Source organism: Danio aesculapii, chromosome 2 (assembly GCF_903798145.1).
Source record: "Danio aesculapii chromosome 2, fDanAes4.1, whole genome shotgun sequence".
Classification (NCBI taxonomy): domain Eukaryota; kingdom Metazoa; phylum Chordata; class Actinopteri; order Cypriniformes; family Danionidae; genus Danio; species Danio aesculapii.
Window position 1 is genome coordinate 31,668,739 of NC_079436.1, and position 19,623 is coordinate 31,688,361.

Sequence of the window (19,623 nt, forward strand, 5' to 3'; positions counted from 1 at the left end):
ATAATTATATAAATTATAACTTAAATTTAACAAACAGACCCTCAAAATAAAGTGTGACCAACTTTTTAAATTAATTAAAATGCTGACATTGTTTGAGAATCTCTTCCAGACTGTTCCACAATTTCACATTTTGAAACCAATGATTGGGTTTGTCTGTATTTGACCTATAATTGAATTTTAGAACCTTCCTTTTTAGAAAGTGCTAGATTTTACATAAAAAATAAACAGTAAAAATGCTGCAATAAAAAAAATCTGTTACCCGTTTAAATGCAAGTTTCTTAAATATATACATTGAATAATCATCAATTGTATTTTCTTCTTTTGTGTTTAACAGATGAAAGAAACTCATAACCACTTGAGGGAGAGTAAAAGATGAGGTAAGTTAAATTTTTGTATTAACACTGTATAAAATTAATAAATTACAATAGTTTACTGGAATTTTTCTTTATTTTTTAAAGGGTTAAATACTTGCAGTCACAGCTGCATTTTTTTAACTTATTTGTTTTGTACAGTATGTCTTCTGTTTGCTTTCATTTTTAACCCTATTGTTGAAGTGTGATTTACTTATTCGCTAAATTGTATTCAAATAGTTTAATAGTACATAATCAGTTTCTGTGTCTCACTGCCGAGTGAAAGGCGACCGCTGACAGAGCGGAAATGAGTTGTGGAGTTTTGTTTTTTGATCAGCTGACTATGATTCAGCTCCATAATAATCAGTCGGGCTTCATTGGGAATCTGATTGTGATTCCAGGGATGTCATGTGAGCCCCGTGTGCTGATGTGGGTGACGTGCAGTTGCTGTGCTTTTTGGGTACGTCATTGCTGGACGCCAGCTACAGATTGTCACCCAGTCCCAAAATGGAGTTTTGGCAGTAGCGCGATCTGCTGCATTGGCCGTCTACTGGATGTGATCAAACAGGTGTTTTTCCCAACATGGGGAGAAAAAGGCCACACGTGAAGGGTGCTGTAACGCTGTAGCCTTCTGCAAGGATCAGGTCACCTGATCAGGCCTTGGATTGTGGCGAGCTCATTCTGGCCCTGGATGTGTCCTTATAAAGCTCAGGATGTTACTAACTTGGAATACATGAAGACAGCTTGCTGAATTTGAATGAAGGTCTTTCACATATAGATGTCACGTGCTCCCTTCATTCATGCTATGCTATTCTGTGAAGGTAAAATGCAGAGATTCTGAACGTTTAGTCAACAATGAATTTACACACATAAGGATTAGTATCTGTTTTCTCTGACAGTTTGGGCTTAATTATGCTAATTAAGTGTGAAAAATTATCTGAAAAATACTTCAGTTCTATTCAAAATGTAGTTATTTCTCACTGTTCCAATGAGTGTGCAGCAATTTTAAATATTTGAAGCTATTTCTAATTGTATAATGTTAATATTGGGGCAGGGCAATATTGCAAAAAATTATAACAATATCTTGTTTCATATCATTCGATATCAATAATTATTGAATATTTTAACAATCCATTTAGGAATATTAGGATCTTTTTAACTACTTTGTTTTAATTTAGCAACATTACTAAAGCAAATAGTAGATAGAGTAAAAATAGGTAGATCAACATCTGTATGGTGTCAATAATAATGATACAGTAAACCTCAAACTCTGTAAACAAAAATGATGATGATCAAATCTTAGCTTTCAAGTACCAGCCATCATTATTCAAATACATATTGCAACATTACAAATCGTGAAGTTGAATGACTATATTACCCCCTACGCTAAAAAATATTTCAGATAAGCTGCTAGTGACTGGGTTGAACAAGAAAAGAAACCAAAAAGCCACTCTTGAGACATCCTTGCATCCTTTTTTATTTACAATCTTCTCACTGCTGCTAACCACAACACTTGTTTTCGCATGTGTTGTTATTTTGACCTGAAGTGATAAGCACGCATATGTGATTTCTTTGACTGTTTACTATGGGCTTTCCGCTCCTCTCCCCTGGTGTCTTTCGTAACTAGGCGACCATCCACCGTTTTTTCAGAGGATGACAAACTGCAGCTCTGATGCAAGTGTATAAAGAAAAGTAAGCACTGCAGTGTTTGTACGCTCTGTGTACCGTTATTAAAATGTGTATATTTCATACAAAGTGTGAAGCAGATTGATAAGTTGTACTTAAATGAATCGCGGTGCGCTCGCGGCATTTGGAAAAGTTCAGTTTTCAACTAGATACGGCTGGAAAATATGCACGCATCACGTGCACGCTGCTTGCACAACTTGTGCTCGTTGCTCCCATGCGCACGGTATACAAGTTGCGCACCTTAGCTTACCTCACCCTAAGCTTATTGGCATTCCTTCCAAGGCGCATGCTCAGCAGCCACATTTTAATAAAACTATAGTGCTTCAAACAGAATCTTTTTTTTTTTTACAGATGTTTGGTGTTCAGTCAATAAACACCAATTTTTTATCGCCCTGCCCTCCATAGTTAAATATTATTTTTATTAGTATACTTGTTCGGTCACACTTTATATGAAGTGGCCTTTACTACATGTACTTGCATTCAAAATATAAATGCATGCAATCTACTTACTGTGTTCATTATGCACTGCAGAACCCTTTTGGTTTTATTGAGAGTAAGGTTAGAGACAGGTCTGTGGGTATGAGTAGGTTTAGGGATGTGTCGAAGTGTAAGGGACAGCCAGCAGTGTATTATGTATGTAATTACAGAAATTAATTACAATGTAATTACATGCATGTATTTAATAAAGAATAAGTACAATGTAAAAAATGTATTTACACAATAAGTACATTGTAACAAATGATAAATTTCTGTGTAATTACATAAGTTATAATCACTTATTATAAAGTGGGACTTAACTTTCTAACAGCAGTAATGGAGAAGACATGAAGATGTATAGTTTTAATTGTAAAATTAATGTAACAAAAATAGTATTTAAATTATATTAAATGGCCAATATGTAATTTTCTTATTATCGTCGATAATAATTATAGTTAATGCTAAGCTTATTATAATATTGATGATTGTTGTTTATAGATGTTTTTGTGATATATTAATAGATTGAAGTAAACTTTACAAGGATTCAAAACTACGATTAAAGCATAGTGTTAGGTCTTTTATTTAACACATTTCCCTGCTGATAAATGGGAAATGGGGCCTGCTTGACATGTTTGACCTCACTAGCGTGCCATTTTATCAATGAACATTGTGTGTGTGTGTGTGTGTGTGTGTGTGTGTGTGTGTGTGTGTGTGTGTGTGCGTGTGTGTGTGTGTGTGTGTGTGTGTGTGTGTGTGTGTATTATCAGCAAAAGGGATGTAATAGAGTGTGATGTTTGTAGTTTTAATCTGAAGTTGTATAAAAGTGTTACAAGGAAACTTAAGGGTGTGTCTGAGGTCAGTTCAGGTGAGCACAGTTTGAAGTGTCAACGAATTCCGCTTATTGACTTTCATTAAAAAAAAAAGTACAGCACCAGTTGACAAGGCATTGTTCTTTAGTCACTATTAGTCTAATATGATTTATCTAGTATAATCCCAGTCAAACACATTGTGGTTTTTACTTTGTGGTTTTTTTGACCTGTGTGATCAAACACAAGTTTTACCCTATGTCATTGTTGAATTAAACCAAAAGGTATGGTTGACAAAAGCAAACAACTCATCTGTTTACAGTACATGAAGTGTATTTGCTGAGGAAACTGAAGACGTGCTTTGTCCAATCAGCATTTTGAATTCTGTCTCCATTGTGTTATAGTGAATTTGTCATCTAGATCAAATCTGTCAGTGCTGTGAACACAAGGTGTTTCATGAGCAAATGAATCCTGCAAACTGGTGTGTTGTGTTGTTTTAATTCAGTTTGCTGCTGGAAAAGTTTCCTGAGATCCTGTCGTGTCCTCAGGTCTTTCTCACAGCTGGAATTCTGAATAAAAATGGTTCTTTTAGAGCGCTTCTTTCCTGCCGTATCAGGTCTTCCTGGGTTTTTAGTGTCTCCAGTGGGCGTCACGGAAGCTTTGAAGAGGCTTGAAGGTTTTCCTCATCAATCTGATGCTTTGCTGCGGTTTCTCTCATTGCCACCAGCAGCCTCTTTTTTTACATGCCGTTCCTCCATAGCACAAGACTCCCCACCGAATTCACCTTAAACCCTGAGCTATTCTGAGTGCCTGTCTTTATTCATTCTTTCCAGGATACTTTGTTTCACAGTCTTTATTTTATGATTCGGAAAAGAAAAATGTATTCATTTTGTACAGTTAGTTCCTGACACTTTTTGACATGTTGTTCCTGGGGAAAGGCTGGGAGAAATGGCAAAAAGGACTATAAATCATTTGTCAAGCATTTCCTGTATATTGCAAATTATTCAATGACAAAACTTTAACTAAAATTATAATGCAGTTCATTTACAACTCATTAGAATGTAATTCAGTCTATCATTAGTTAATTTAGAAAATAATTTTGTCAGCCATGTTGTGAAGATTTACCTCATTTGGTGATGTGTTAATATAAAGCACCAGTTGTCATTTACATTTTTTTTTGTCAATACAAATATTGGACATTTTACATTGATATACAGTGTTGGAGGTAAAGTAATATATTACAATTTTTAAAAAGTAGCTAAATGTATTACTTGGTTAACTTTTTAAGGAAATTGTGAAAGTTTAAGTATGTGTCGTGTTACTTTTTTATATATTAGTTTTAAGGAGTAAGATGGACTTAAAATTGTTGTTTTTACCCAACACTGATTACTGTAAATGTAAATGGAAAGTGTAACACCAATAGTAGGCTGTCAGTGAGACAAAATGTTTAGTAAAAGCACAAACATTTAATTACGGTCTTTATTATGCATACATGAATCTAACCTACACGGGTAATTCTTTATTGGCTTTCTACTGTGCTGCTTTTCTGTTGTTTTTTTTTTGTGTGTGTGTCTTTTGTAGCATCTCATTCATGAAACTTACAAAGCAATACTGAGATGCTCCAGTTAAAGAAGTTTACCTCACATCACATAACCTTGCATTTTTTGTTATTACTTTATTTTGATGGTCTCTATTGCACATTTTGTTAACTAAAAGTTGCATTGCACTACATGCCAATTAATTCTCGTTTGAGTATTAGTAGACTGTCTGCTGAATATCTACTGATACTGCTCCTTCAACAGACATTTAACTGACTATGAGAAACTTTGCAAGTACATGTCAACATGTCTTACTCTACACTAACCCCAACCTAACAGTTTACTTTAATCTATTGAGAATTAGTTGGCATGCAGATGCAATGTAACTTAAATTCAACAAAATGTGCTGTACAGTTTGTATGACTAGGCCTTTAGGATAAGTGAAATGTTCTGTTATGGTCATTCATAGAGCATGTCACGTGTGGCATACATTCAGATGTATTTTATAATACATGCCAACTTAATATGATTTGGTGTGAACGCACAGTTAGTTAAATCAAAGGCGACGAGAGCATCAAAGTTCACTCTGGCCGGCAACTGTGTCTGCCTTCACTGCTCTGCCAGTGAGAGCGTCAAAATTCGCTACATTGATCTCATGTTTAAAGGGTCTGCTGCTGCAAATTAGCAAATAAGTTACATTACCGCATAAAAACATGCTTTCTAGCTTGAATATGTTATTGATCAAATTCATTGAACTATGGAAGATCAAGTTGTTGCATATGCTGCGGTTTTGCTCCATTTATTCAATATAGGTCCATGTCTTAAATATTCTGAAGCAGCAATACTGTTTTGTACTGTCATAATATTTAGCATGAGATTCCTGCTTTTTAAAGAAAAGGTGAATAATAATGCACATCAACTCAGCAGTATCTTTTTTTTAATGTATGTCCCTGTAAGAAAACATTGTAAATAATTGGAAATCCAGCAACTGCAATTATCAAACCCAACTGTGGTCGGAACCAAAGTTCACAGTGACTGTGTTCTCTGTACTGCCCAAGCGGTGAACGTCTACATTTTGACTGGATGCCGCTGAACCGCGTCATATCTCATAAAGATGACATGATTTCGATGCTTTTCGATGCCCACAACGGCGAACAAGGACTGCTCCTCACAGCTTATGACCGCCGGCTCCTTTTGAAAATGATTGACTTCCAGCTACTTTGACGCTCTGGCTGCTTTTGGTGTGAACACACAGTAAGGCAGCAAGATTTTTTTTACAGTGCATGGGCTTCGAAGGAGCAGCATTTACTGCACACATTCATAGCTCACTGTCAAGCAATGTAAATTGCATTCATAATTGTAGATTTAATCGGGCAATTATGGAATTGAAGATAATAGTTCTGCAATAATAACAGCTGTTTTTGTAGCTTTTCAGTGAATTACGGCTCTGTGTTGCTGCTACATCTAAAAGCATGTAAAAAAAGTAACACTTGCATCATACAGTATCTTCAGTCAACTGTATGAAATGAATACCTCTGTTCGATGATTGTGTAGTTGTGTGTTTATTAGTCATGCTGAATTACAGTAAATGAAAGCAGTTTTGTTTATTTAACATCTGTTATGGGGATTTCCAGGTTTTCTTCATGGGTGTTTAAAATTTCCACACACCAAAACTTAATCTGGCTTTTGGAGTAGATTTACTACTGATCAAACACTCGTACTTAGATGACAACATGTGAAGGATGATCACTGCTTTTGATTTTTGAGATTTTATTTCGATTGATCATGCAGCCCAATTTGTCAATATGTCTAACATTTGATTATATTTTGATTTTATTGACAATCCCAGTGTCTTGATTAAAAAAAAGCTGCAAATGGTACGTTCGATTGATCAATATCAAAAAGATCTGCTCTATCCCAAGGTATAAATTTAGTTGTCAACAGAGTTCCTCTTGCTATTGTAAGACGGAGAGTTGAATGTCCTTGTGTGGCTGTGGCTGTTACTGTGGTGGCACTGAGAGGGGCCTCTGAGCGTTTTCCCCCGGCTGTGAGTGCAGCTGCGCCTCTAAAACCTCCGCAGTCAGCAGCTGATAGAGATCTGTGTTTGCAGTGCAGCATCTGCATAATCAGTATTCATGTCTGTGTTCTCAGGGTAAGCAAGTTCTCTTGTTCATACATGGTGGTAGAACTTTCTCTTGTTTTAGTGTACCCACATGCATTGGTCTGGCGCTTCTCCAAGGCTACTCGTGTCACCTTAGGACTGGTTTGGATGCTGTGCGTTTACAATCATTCTGAAAATAACACCAAATCCACTATAACCACTCATGCTTGAATGAACTTCAGTATGTGCTGACTGGGGCTTTTATTGTGTTAGAGGTTGAAATACCCTTGTTAGAGCCTATTTTGTGGCACTACAGCATCTCTTTGTGTAACCTGTGTCACGGGGTTTCTGCAAGGTCATGTAAGTTTTTTTTGTCATTAATAAGGCTGCGCGATATATATGAAAATGATTGAGATATTGCAATTGTGCACACCGCAGTAAATATGCTGCAATGGTTTGCAGTAAATGGGTGATTTAATACAAAAGTGTCTTTGTGTGTCTGCCACTGATGCAATGTGAAGAAAACAATAGCTGCGTCCCAAATCGCATACTTATGCACTATTTTAGTGCATTCACACTGAAAACTCTAAAAATAATAAGTGTACTTTAATTACCCGGATGATGCACTCATTCAGCCGGTAAAATGCAGTGTGGAATGTTGGACACTTCACACACTCAACGACCGCAGGTTTGCTCACATAGTGGAAGGGGCGGAGCTATAGGGGGCACATGTTGGAAAACTTTATTTATTTTGGATAGTGAAAGCAAAATTCTCCTACGAGAGTGATTTATAGCGCCTCCCGATGGTGAATGCGGTTATACTTATGGCAGGTATTAATTGATAGTTTGGTCATTTATTTCACTGATTTGGCAATCGTCAAACATCATTAGGGAAACGGTTTGAATTTCTGCTTAGTAAATTTACATTAGTGCTCCATTTGGGATGACACCCCATACTATGCTGTTGAGTGTGTAAGTGCATAATTGCATAGTGTATAGTGTGCCATTTGAGACGCAGCTATTAAGACGGTGAAGAGGTAACATCACTGACCACTCCACTTCAAATGTTTTTGTTTACCTGATTGCTCTGGATGTTTTCAGGTTGATATAATGATACTACTGGAGCAAATAGTTTTTATTTGTCATTTGTTTATTCAAATTTTTATTATCAGTTTTTTCTTCATTAACATATGCCCAATTTGCATACTTATGCTATGCTCTATAAGTATGTACTTTTTTTGTGAAGCAAGAGTATGCAAGCTTTGGGACACACTACTTCCTTGTTAGCAGATCGTTGCGTTGCTTAGTTACGTGCCCTGTCAATCATCCACATTTCTTTCGTATTTAAATTCTGCCATATTTATAATCTGCCATTCGCAAGTCTTTCATGCAGAGAAATCTCCCCAGTCTTTAGATATTTATGCATTCAGAAGTTAACGTCCAAACATATCTTGATATAAGTTCACGATGTTGTCGCTGATAAAATATATCACAGAAAACTTGATTTAAATATTTTCCAGTTGGCTAGATTATAAATAATAATAATTCAAACAACTTTTCTTAACCCTCTCTACTTGATGTTTGGCCTCGCGCATCTGCCATGTTTGTAGTTTATTTTCACTTTTTACCCGAGTTTGTAATTCTAATGAAATTTACGTCCAATGCACAATGTATTGTGGGCAATATTAGCAGTTAGTGCACAGACGGTTCTACTCGTAGAATTTTTACTGGAGATGGTAAACCATCTCCGAACCTTTGGCATACTCTTTTCAACATACTATGGTTTGAGACATACTGTATCTATTTTCTAATACTATTTAGGATGGATAGAATGTAAATTGGGACGCAGCAATACTTAACATGGCTTGTTTTGTGCAATGGCAAAACATGGCTGTTCTATTTTAGAAGTTCATGATGTTTCCTTTTCTGTGAAATATGTTATATATGTGGTCTTTTTATAAGGGTGTTCTCACCAGATGCGACAATCCTGAACAAATCCTGCTTAAATATAATCTATACATCTTGAGTTTACTTGCTTCATTCAAGAGTGAAATTCTCTTCACAATAGATGAGGCATCATTGGCAGGGCTTCTGTCTGCCTGGTGACTCTCTAGTTTTGTTGCTAAATGGCCACCTTGGTTTTTATTGAGATATTAGCTGTGCTTTGTGTTTTAGGAAGACTGAAAACCATCGTAGATTTGTTCGAGTCCACTAGATCCTTTTTGAGGTTCACCCAGCTCTGCGAGTTCATCAATTCCTCCAGAAACTATACCTGAAAGATGGAAACTTTCAGTACTGCTCCCGACTAAGCTAAGCCCATTGATGAGCTGTTCTCCCATGTCGGCAGGTGGTATTTCCCTCGGAACACCAACAACAGGCACCACGTCACGCCCCTACAAGAGCAAGGACCTGATTGGTTAAAGTTTCGATTTTTCAACTTGAGTGTGTCGTTCGACAAACATGCAAAATGTTCAATTCGTGCTGCTTCATTTGCACGAATAGCGGTGCAGGATGTCTACTTGCGACTTTGCATTGACTTAACATGTAAATCACTTGCGCTTGACTCTTCATCTGCGTCTGGTGTGCACACACCTCTTTTTTTTCTGCGTCCAGTATTACAAACTAATTAAGAAAATTAATTACTTTTGTACCAAAATCAGGCTTATGTCATTGGAAATAATTCACTGATAGTTCTAGGAACTATTAAAAAAGAAAAGGAGCACTTCCACTGGTGCAAAAAGAGTTTACCGTGTTTTTTAATTTGTTGTTTTCTGAATTTCTTGGTTTTATTTGTGACTTCAAATAGTGTTTAACAGTATTTATTTAGCAATGTCTGTTTGAAATCTGTATCTTGGAATCTTTCTGGTAGATTTCTCAATCATCTGATAGCGCCAAACAGTAAGCTGTTGATTCAGCTGGGTCATTTGTATGTTGCGGTTTGATTTGCTCATTGCCAACGTTGAGGCAAAGTGTTTTCTAAATGCCGCTCAATTGCTGAAAATGCTACGAGATAACAGAACAGTCATGACTTGACTCTTCAAACACACTTGCATAACATTTACTGTAAAGAAAAGAAAAAATCCACAGCACGTGCTTCTCAGTTCTTGACAGGGAAAGCGGTTTAAATTACCATCTCTTTCTGTTCCTCACCATGATAAATAATGCAGGAGGAGGATTCGCAGATCATAGCATCGCAGAGTAATTACTTTTAAAGCAAGCCTACAAATGGAGCAATTACAATATTTCACACCCCGCAGGGAGGCATTTATATTGGTGATCAAAAGGAAAGCGAATCTGGTAAACACAAACGATGTGAATCGTTATTTAAATATTCACATCAGATCCTTCTTCCGATCCCTAATTGCCCCCCTGAGCCAGATCTAACAGCTGATCTATTTGTCAATGACCCCTTACTAGAAAACAATGCGTATCCTTAGCAGTGAATCCGGGAAGACAGGATTTTCATGGCATTATGAGGATGAGTGTGACGTTCTCCGATTTCATGCAGTTATTCAACAGCAGGTGGGTCGATGCCAGCTTCGCATGCGTCACATGATCTGTAGTCACATGATCTGTGTGCCGGCATTGTTGGCGGCAGTTGCCTGAAGACTGACTGACATTTAACTGAAGGGAAAAACTGCCAGGCCAAATCATCTGTTTGCGCATTATGAGAACAATAAGTCCTCTGTATGTTCTGTTTGCTTTGAATAAACTGTTAGTCACATGAGCTTTTTCATGTTTGGCAGGGAGTCTTTTCCTCCTTGTGCTCTGGTTATTGAAAGCGTCTTGTTGATGACCTTGTTGACAGTTTGTACTGATTGACAGCCCTGTTATGGCGAATAATGTTTAGTTGTATGCTGACTTGTTGTAAAAGGGTTAACAGTTTTTCCCCGGGTGATGTTTGTTGCCTGCAGGCCTGAACTTTATTTTGGTCTGACCCCTGTTAAAGGATGAAAGAGATGTTTGACTTTCTGCAGCACTGCAACAAATTCCTCGAGATCAGTACAGACTGACAGTAAACCTTTATACATACTTCAGCCCTCATCTGGATTCTGCAGCTCCTGTAGCAACAACGATGTGTTTAAACAAGAATTAACAAGTGTTATATAGTCAATAAGATTACCAGGTTATTAACCTGGAGTGTAGTAAATGTGCAACCCTTAATCTTGTGTATGTGCTGTTGTGAGGCTTTGTTTTTGGATATTTGTTGATTTCTGTCTAGACAATGAAGCGAATGGGAATATGCGAACCTTTAATTGGCATAAATAAATCAAAATAAACATATGCGGTTAAATTTACTCACCTTCAGGCCAACCAAGATAACATTTTGATTTAATTCAATTCAGTTCAATTTGTTTATTGTCATGTGCACAGTAAGAAAACACGTTTATTTTTTAAATTCTTTTACACGTTTTATTTTTAAGCTAAAACTAGGGATGTGTAGAATTTTGGCCTGTTTCCACTGAGTTCAGTAGGCTTTTTTAAATTTATTTTTTCTGTACCACTTTTTGGATACCCTTTCCAAAGGGTACTTGGCACCACAAAAGGGTACCGAAAGGTGGAGCTAGATGCGCAGCTGAACAACATTGATTTACAGAAATCCGTCACCAGCGTGTACACAAGCAGGAGAATCAAAACAAAGGAAGCGCCATTTTTAAATACACAGCCGAGACATTACATCGTAATAATATATACAATTAATAACGAGCCATGGTCAACCTGAGCTTAAACAAACCTTGTCGTCATCTTGATGAACAGCCACAAAGCCAAGAAGAAGAGCAGAATCAACACTGTGCATCATAGTTGTTTACAAAGAGCCTAAAGCGAGAACGGATTCATTTCTCGCATACGCTCGCTGCGCGTCTATACTTGAAATAACAAACTTCTTGAGCTGATGATAATAATAACGTGCACGTGATTATTAAAGCACTCCTGACATCCGATCCTTTCAGAATTGACAAACACAAGAGTAATGCGCCAAAAAAGAAAGGAGAAACCCAACAAAACAAAGGAGCAAATGATTGTTTCAGCAACTTAAAGCATGAACAAACTGCCATGTTTACCTATTATCATCACCTTTTGGACTATTATGATCTCGGAATGACAGAATTAGTTTTTAGCAAAAGGTTACATTTGCTGGTGAAGATTATAGATACAGATGAGAGGTTTGCACTGATTATGGGCTATATGTTGTGTGTTTTTGAACCCAAATAAGGACTAAATGTATGCTGTGTGTTGTTTATCTGTAATTGATAGCATATCGGATACTGTAAGGGTCTGTATGTGTTCATATATGTTGCATTTATTTATTTTACGTAATCGCAGACATTACAGTAGGCTATTTTGCACTCATTGATCTGCAGTTGTAATCAAATCATGTTCATAGAAAGGTTAATGATGAACATTTATTTACAAGTATTTATGTGTATAAAGGATCTGTTTTGTGAGAAGTGCTTCTCATATGATATTATGTCAAATGATGTAAATTAAAACTGTCATACACCACGCCCACCAAAAGGGTACCATTGGTATGAGAATATGATAAGAGTACATTAATTTCAATAGCTTGCTTCTCACAACAAAAAAAAAGATGTGTTGCCATGTCTCCCAAACACAAGTGCAGCAGAGCACACTGTCAATTAGCTTTTGCTTATGCCATGGTCAGAGATCAAAATATATTAAATAATCTGCCCTGTGGATATTCCACTCATGTATACATCTATGCACGAACCGTAAATGCTCAGCGGAAAAGCAAAGTCTGCCCAAAAAATGCGCAGACATGAAATTTTGGCAGTAAACTTGTTTCTGCTGATTGCAATAGCACTACTATGCTGTCATGGCAATGCTCTGTAAAATTATGCCTTTCCACTTGTACACTTTTTTTTCTGGTGTTTAAAAAAATAAAAAACAAGTGTTCATCAAACTTTATAGGTCTTTATAGGTCAATATAATATTTATATTTATTTATATATATATATATATATATATATATATATATATATATATATATATATATATATATATATCTCAAATCTGATTTTAACAAAATGTATTTTTTCATTTATTATACACCGTTTTTTTTCTCCACTATTTACTTTTTTTCTGCGTTTTACTTTTATTCTATTTAGGAGCCATGAGCACCCACTGACAGGAAAAAATTGCTGCTGACGTTTTGTACAGTATTGCCAAAACATGTTACATATGCAGAAAATATGTAATATATCAACCTCAACAAATAAAAAAACAGCAAATGAGAAATAAATGACAAAGGATTAAAAACATATGGAATAAAAATCTCTAAAGTATAATAATTACAAGAATTAAAAGTGTTTTTTTTTAAATAAGGCAACTGAGGTAATTAACCATTTTTCACGATGTACAAACATTTTGCAGCTGGTTTAAATGTAATTTCGGTCTGAATAAATAGAAAGTTTATCCTGGTGATTTAGATCAAATAATTAATTTTATAATGTTTTGTGGCTGTGCATGCGCTGTCAGCTGTGAAACCAAACGAAAGCAAATCAGGCTTAAAATAAAAATGGCTATGGCTTGCAAAGCGCAAAAGCTGAATTTTAGAAGATTTAGAAACCCCAGACGGACGCATTTTTCAAGTCCCAAAAAGGCACGTCTCTGTAGGTCTTTGCAGAGCACATGAGATTTTCCTTGAGAATGTTGACAGTTCTCGCACACACAACGAGAAGTAGGAAACGTGTGGGGCAAGAGAAGATTTTTCTCTGTTTTCTGATGTTTGGCTATTTGGCAGATACAAATAAAGTGTAAAAGGAGGATAACAATTAAAAAATAAATGTCACCAAATATACTTGGGCTGCCGTTGATATACATGGGCGGCCAGGTATTTTAATATATTATTATATTTACAAATAAAGTAAAGATAAAATCTATGTGTGGGAAGCACTCGGCGAATATATCGGCTATCGACCTCCAAATCCAAAGATTTATCGGTTATCTGTATCAGCCCAAAAATCCATATCGGTGCGTCCCCAATACAACTAAACCTGAATTGAACTGAATAATGAAGGCTGAAGTAGTGACTGCTTTATCATGGGACTAAATTACACGTGGAAATATTTTAAAAACAGAAAACCTTGAGCCAGGGTTTGTGCGTGTATAGTGCCAACATATTTCATTATATGCATTTTCAAATAGCTCTATCTTTTTACAAATGATGTAGAACAAGCTTAAGTTCTTAAAACAATTAAGTTCTTAAAACAACCATTGCAAACAATTTGTACTTTTTCCTGAGCTATCAGAGCTCCTGACCTTTAATAGGAGCTGTACCAGTACTTTAGTTTCTTCCTAGTAGGTCTGTGCGCTTGTTTGAAAAACAGAAAGTAACATTTTGTGTGGAGAGTGACATGTTGGATTATCTTATCAGTGCACTGATAATGAGTTGAACATGCCCTGTACTGGTGGATCGCACCACCTCAAAGGATGCCGATCAGTCATGACGTGCACTAGATCTCTGGGAGGTTTGTAAACACACCCTGATAGCCAGCATGAATACACGATTTTGTCAATATGTGTCTTCAAACAGCAGTGTTGAGATTACACTCACTCACACACAATCTGACATAATGTGCCAAACCTTCACCATGGAGGCATTATGGATGCGATGGGAACCAACCAGACCTATTGTGAGGCAAACAAGGAGTCTCAGTGCATGAGGGCTCTAAAAATACTCCTCCTGCTGTCCTAGTTACTCTTGAGTCTTCCACCCAGCCACTTCTCTGGCATTGTTTCAATGTATTATAGCAACTTTTTAGAGCAAATTTAAAACCACACTATTGACTCTCCAGCAGAGTAATGGGCCATTGTGTTGGTCATGCTCTGTCAAAATGCCATAGTCAGGAAAGGATTACTGGGTTCAAAGGTCGACAAGAAAGGATGCATGGGTAATAAAATTGAACACCATTGACTTGGGTTTTATTGTACCATGTGTTCTGTCAGTGAATCATTGCGATTAGATATAACGCATGTGTTGTCATGTCAGTGGTAAAATCATTGCGTTTACATTGTTTGGTATGACATAGAATCCAAAATAAAGCTCGTGCCAGTCATGCAGAGATGCCTACATTTGTTTTAATGCAAAACAAACCTGCTGACAGTTCAATATTAGATAAAATCAACCTGCGTCTATGTGATGGTGGTGGATGATTGTTTGTGTTTGCGAGGGAAGCGATTTTCTTCAAACACACTTGAATGTTGATAATAAAATCTGGTTCCCCTGGTGTAGTTTTCAAACCCACAGAGCTCTTTAACTACACTTCTTTTATTAAGAAACCTGAGCACTTAATAAGTGAACTGCGCAATCCGTTTTAATAAGACCAATAAAACTTTATGGTTGTACTGTTTTGCTTTTTTCTGATTGCGGCTGCACTTTTACAGAGAGTGAAGTAATGCTGTTTTTGTAAATTTGATGACGGCGGCTTTTCATTATTGAGCAAGAACTGATGTGCTGCGGATGAATAATGCCATTGTGTTGATTGTGCTGCTTAAAGTGGTCCAATTTACTTCTATATATTAGCTATTGCAATTAGACAGTGTTAGATACTGTTTAGTTTATTTGAGCTGAATCTACTCACCTCAGTGTAAATTTACATAAATCAGTGTAAATCTTTTGTAATACAGCACAAAAATTTTTGCAATAATGTGGTATTTTAATCTATTGTTTACATTGCGTTGTGTAGTGTTACATCATAGGGCTTCACAATATTAATATATTATATTAATATTTAGTTTTTCTGCCATATGTATTTGGAAATGAATAATAATATGTGAGTCCAGAGTTCAACACTAAGGATTTTTTTTTCCACTGGCCCGATTGGTTTTTACTTGCCCTGCCAAAATTTTCACTAGCCCCACCAAAAAAACAAAACAAAAACAGAAGTTAATAACAATTTTTTAGCCACATATTTTAAATAATGTGTCAAAAGCCAAACATAATTGTTAGGCATGGGCTGGTATAAGATTCTGAAGGTATGGTAACCTTGGATAAAATATCACAGTTTCACGGTTTCGCGGTATTGGGATCACTGCTCTAAAATATATTCTTTTTAAATGTTTGGGTAAAAAACTGAAACTTTTTTTTTTCCTTTTTGAACACAAATTTTATTTTGAGAAACATTTAAAATATTTTGGAACAGTAAACATGTCAGGCTAAATGAATTATTGACTTGACTGCTGTCTTCATTTGTTTCAAAAACAGATTTTTTTTACAATTTAAAATGGCAATTCTCTCTTCATATAGCCGTATATATGGCTATTTCACAACCATAATACACTGTGATATAGCCTGGTTTGTTAGTTTGTTGGATCGTTTTGCTTTCTCACTACAATCGATCCGTTGCAGAGTTTGTTTCGATCGAGCCGAGACCACCTCATTCAGGCGATCTCAGACTGTTTGTTTTGGCGCAGTTCAGCCCGTGATTGCAGGATTTACATAAGCCAAACGAACCGTGCTAACTGGGCAAACAAGACTGGTTCTGAAACAAACACCTAGGTGTGAAAGCACCCTATTTGCACGCAGTTGACAAACATTCGCAGCCAAATTTAAGCCACTTTAGTGACCAGGTAGCGCTGGCCCGATCGGGCCATTAACAATCCTGTCTACTGTCCCGAGTGTCTCGCACGCTGGCCCGGGCCATCGGGTAGTCCTTATTGTTGAGCCCTGGAGTCACCAGATGACTTGAGTAGGTCTGTTTGGAAAGAGTTCAGAATATTAGATTGATTGGGTTGATTGTAGTTGAGAGCTGTTGTAATTGGAAATGATAAGGGTGAGAGCATTTGCATAAAATATAATAGATGCATTGCATGGATAAATGCATGAGCAAAGATACAAGTTAAATAATAAATAACTGTTAGACTACACAGAAAACTATAAAGCACTTAAGTAAAGAAATTGAATAATCGGATGTAAAAATAACACCATAAAGTCTTCATCACATAATTTAATACAATTCATTTTTGTTAAAGCTGCTAATGTTATCATTTCGTGTACCCGAATGTTTTAAGCTCACTTGAAATGCTAATACATAGGCCTTAAAAACTAATGCAAGTGATCAGCTTTTACTGTATTATGGCTAGAATTTGGCAATGACCTCACAAATCATGTGTTTTGAACTGTGGCTTCTGATCAGTTACAATCCTCACTCCACGTTGTGCATCTTGCGGCGTGACCATTGCGGATACGTGTAATGTGAGTACTAAGCCAAGTTGTAAATATGTGACAAATCATGACAGAATTTTTAAAATAACATCCCAGGCACATTTTTGCCAGTAAGCAGATGCCATATAATTGCCAAAACATTTTCCTCCCTATTTGTCTTTTTAATTCATCATCAGTCTGTTTTTTTTTCTTTGTTATTTTAATTACATTTTATTTTAATGAAGTTTCAGCTTCTACACCTCTACAATTGTGCAAACACCAGATGAGTAAACTTACAGGAGTTAACTCTACTAGTTTTCTTCAGAATATGTGCCATTCACCTTATGTGCACTGGGAACCCACTCTTGATTTCTGCTTATATTAGCGGCCATTTCACTTCTGCTCTCACATGAAAAAGCCCAGAGAACATAATCTCTCTTTCTCTCAAACTGACTCATCTGTTCCTCTGTAGAGCTCTTTCACACTCAGAGGTGACTCTTCAGTGGGCGTCTTCTGCAGCCCTGTGATCTTTCCTGCCCTCCTGACACCCTTGCCTGCCCCATATTCAATTCTCACTCTAAGTGAGAGATGCTTTGGTGCTGGCATCAACCAGGCCTCTTTGGCAGGATTCGGGCTAGTTGGCCTTGCCAGGCGTACTTGGCTGTGTGCGTCTGCTTTCCAGAAGGTTGCTAGTATTCTGGTCTGGCTCCGATTCCTTGTTCTCACAGGACTGTTTATTTTTGTGCCTGCCCCACTAGTCTGCTACCTGCGTGTTTTGAATAGATGTTGGATGAGTGTTGCAAGTTCATTTCAGAGCAGAAAAAAAGCCCTCTGTATTCCTAAGGCATTGTACACTGTTTCTGTGTCACATCCTATCTCTTGCTGTGAAAAAAACCTGCTGAGATTTCATATTTCATTTGATGATTTTGTTGCATAGATCACGCAAGCCTGAAATCTGCAGCTAATTTGCTCACCCTCAGGCCATACAAATTGTATGTGATTGTTTTTTTCTTCTTCTTCTTCTTCAGTAGGTTGTTGTCTTTTTGTCGTTATAAATTTTAATTATTATAGAAAAGTTTTATATATAAAATGTTAGTCATTTCTTTGTTTGTTTTTGCCAAGAAAAAGTGAATCTTGGTTGCTCACGAGGCAATAAACTCAGCATTCTCTGTATCTTTTTCAGTACAACATTTAGATTTTTTTTTGCTAATGATATGTGGTAATTCAGTCATTCTTTTCCTTTTCAGCTTATTCCCTTTATTAATCCGGGAAACACCCATACACTCTTGCATTCACTCTCTTATTCGATTCACCTATACTGCATGTCTTTGGACTGTGGGGAAAGCAGAGCACCTTTTTGGCACCAAGTCCGCCTGTGCTGAACTCATCATCCCTGTTTAAGCATTACAGTCTCCTGTTCTCGCGCTCTGCTTAGGCACGCTGCGTTATGATTGGTTCAGATAGCATATATCAGTAGATTTATGCTGTAAGGTGATTTAGAAATCGTGCATGTCCAAATTGTGGTTTTGATACGATTTCAATTAATCGTACAACCCTAGCTTGTGCTAAACGTGGATGCTACAAACTATATAAAAGTGAGATTTTTTTTTTTTTATGTGTTTTGTAGGGAATTTTCAGAGCTTTCTTTCCCTTATCTTTAAGAAATAGATGTGAATGCCCTAGGGGCCGCTGACAAGACCCTGATGTTGTAAATAATGTTTAGTTTTTTGCCCAAACCAGTCAAGTTATGTCATAAGACATTATTAGCTATGAGAAAACAGCTTAAAAAATAACATTTTATGTCCGTTTTGGAATAATGCATTCAAAAATGTTTAATGAAATGGCAAGATGTGCACACATTTTGAAAATGACATTAAAAACAAATGCGAATAGGATAAACTTTTAATCCGATAAGACAAAATCTGCATAAACTATGGGAAAAACACATTCCATTGAATAAATCCACTGAATAAATTTATTACGAGATTGTTTGTCATAATGAGTTTGCTGTTAGTAAATTGTTAATAATTGTTTATCTTCATCATTTGAGGTGCAAGTAATTCATTAACTAAAAAAAAAAAAATTGTAGTTTACAAGGAAAAAATGGCCCACACTGGCTTCTCCTACCACAGAATTTGTGCGTGTCTGTCAGGAAGTGATGATTTTGTTCTCTTTCACACATTTGATGGAAACAGTGCTTTATTCGCAAAGATTTTATGCAATATTCCAGTTTTGCACATAAATCTAGTTTGCACCTTTGGGTGTAAACCACAATTGGATTATCATAAGTATTTATTAAGTTTTGCCTGTATTTGTTTTTCTGACTGTCCGTAGCAGTTGACTTGCATCTTATGAATCATCAAGGACTTCGATTTTAGCTAAAACTCCTTTTATATACAACAAACTCTTCTGAATTTGGTTTCAGTCTCATAAGGCTCAGTCACAAGCTCTTTCATTGTCTGTGTGCAAGATGATTTTTATTTTTTTATTGTCTACAAGA

The 19,623-nt window shown here is 36.5% G+C and overlaps 1 long non-coding RNA gene across 4 annotated transcripts in view; it reads left to right on the plus strand.

The window, feature by feature from the left end:
- Window positions 1-19,623, plus strand: part of LOC130244812 (uncharacterized) — a 68,935-nt gene that overhangs the window by 37,528 nt on the left and 11,784 nt on the right. For 2 of the 4 annotated variants that reach the window (XR_008839256.1, XR_008839259.1), the window contains exons 2-3: window positions 335-377; window positions 7,234-7,313. This is a non-coding gene — a long non-coding RNA (uncharacterized LOC130244812). The remainder of the gene's footprint in view (window positions 1-334; window positions 378-7,233; window positions 7,314-19,623) is intronic. The other 2 variants (XR_008839255.1, XR_008839258.1) reach the window with 1 other exon arrangement.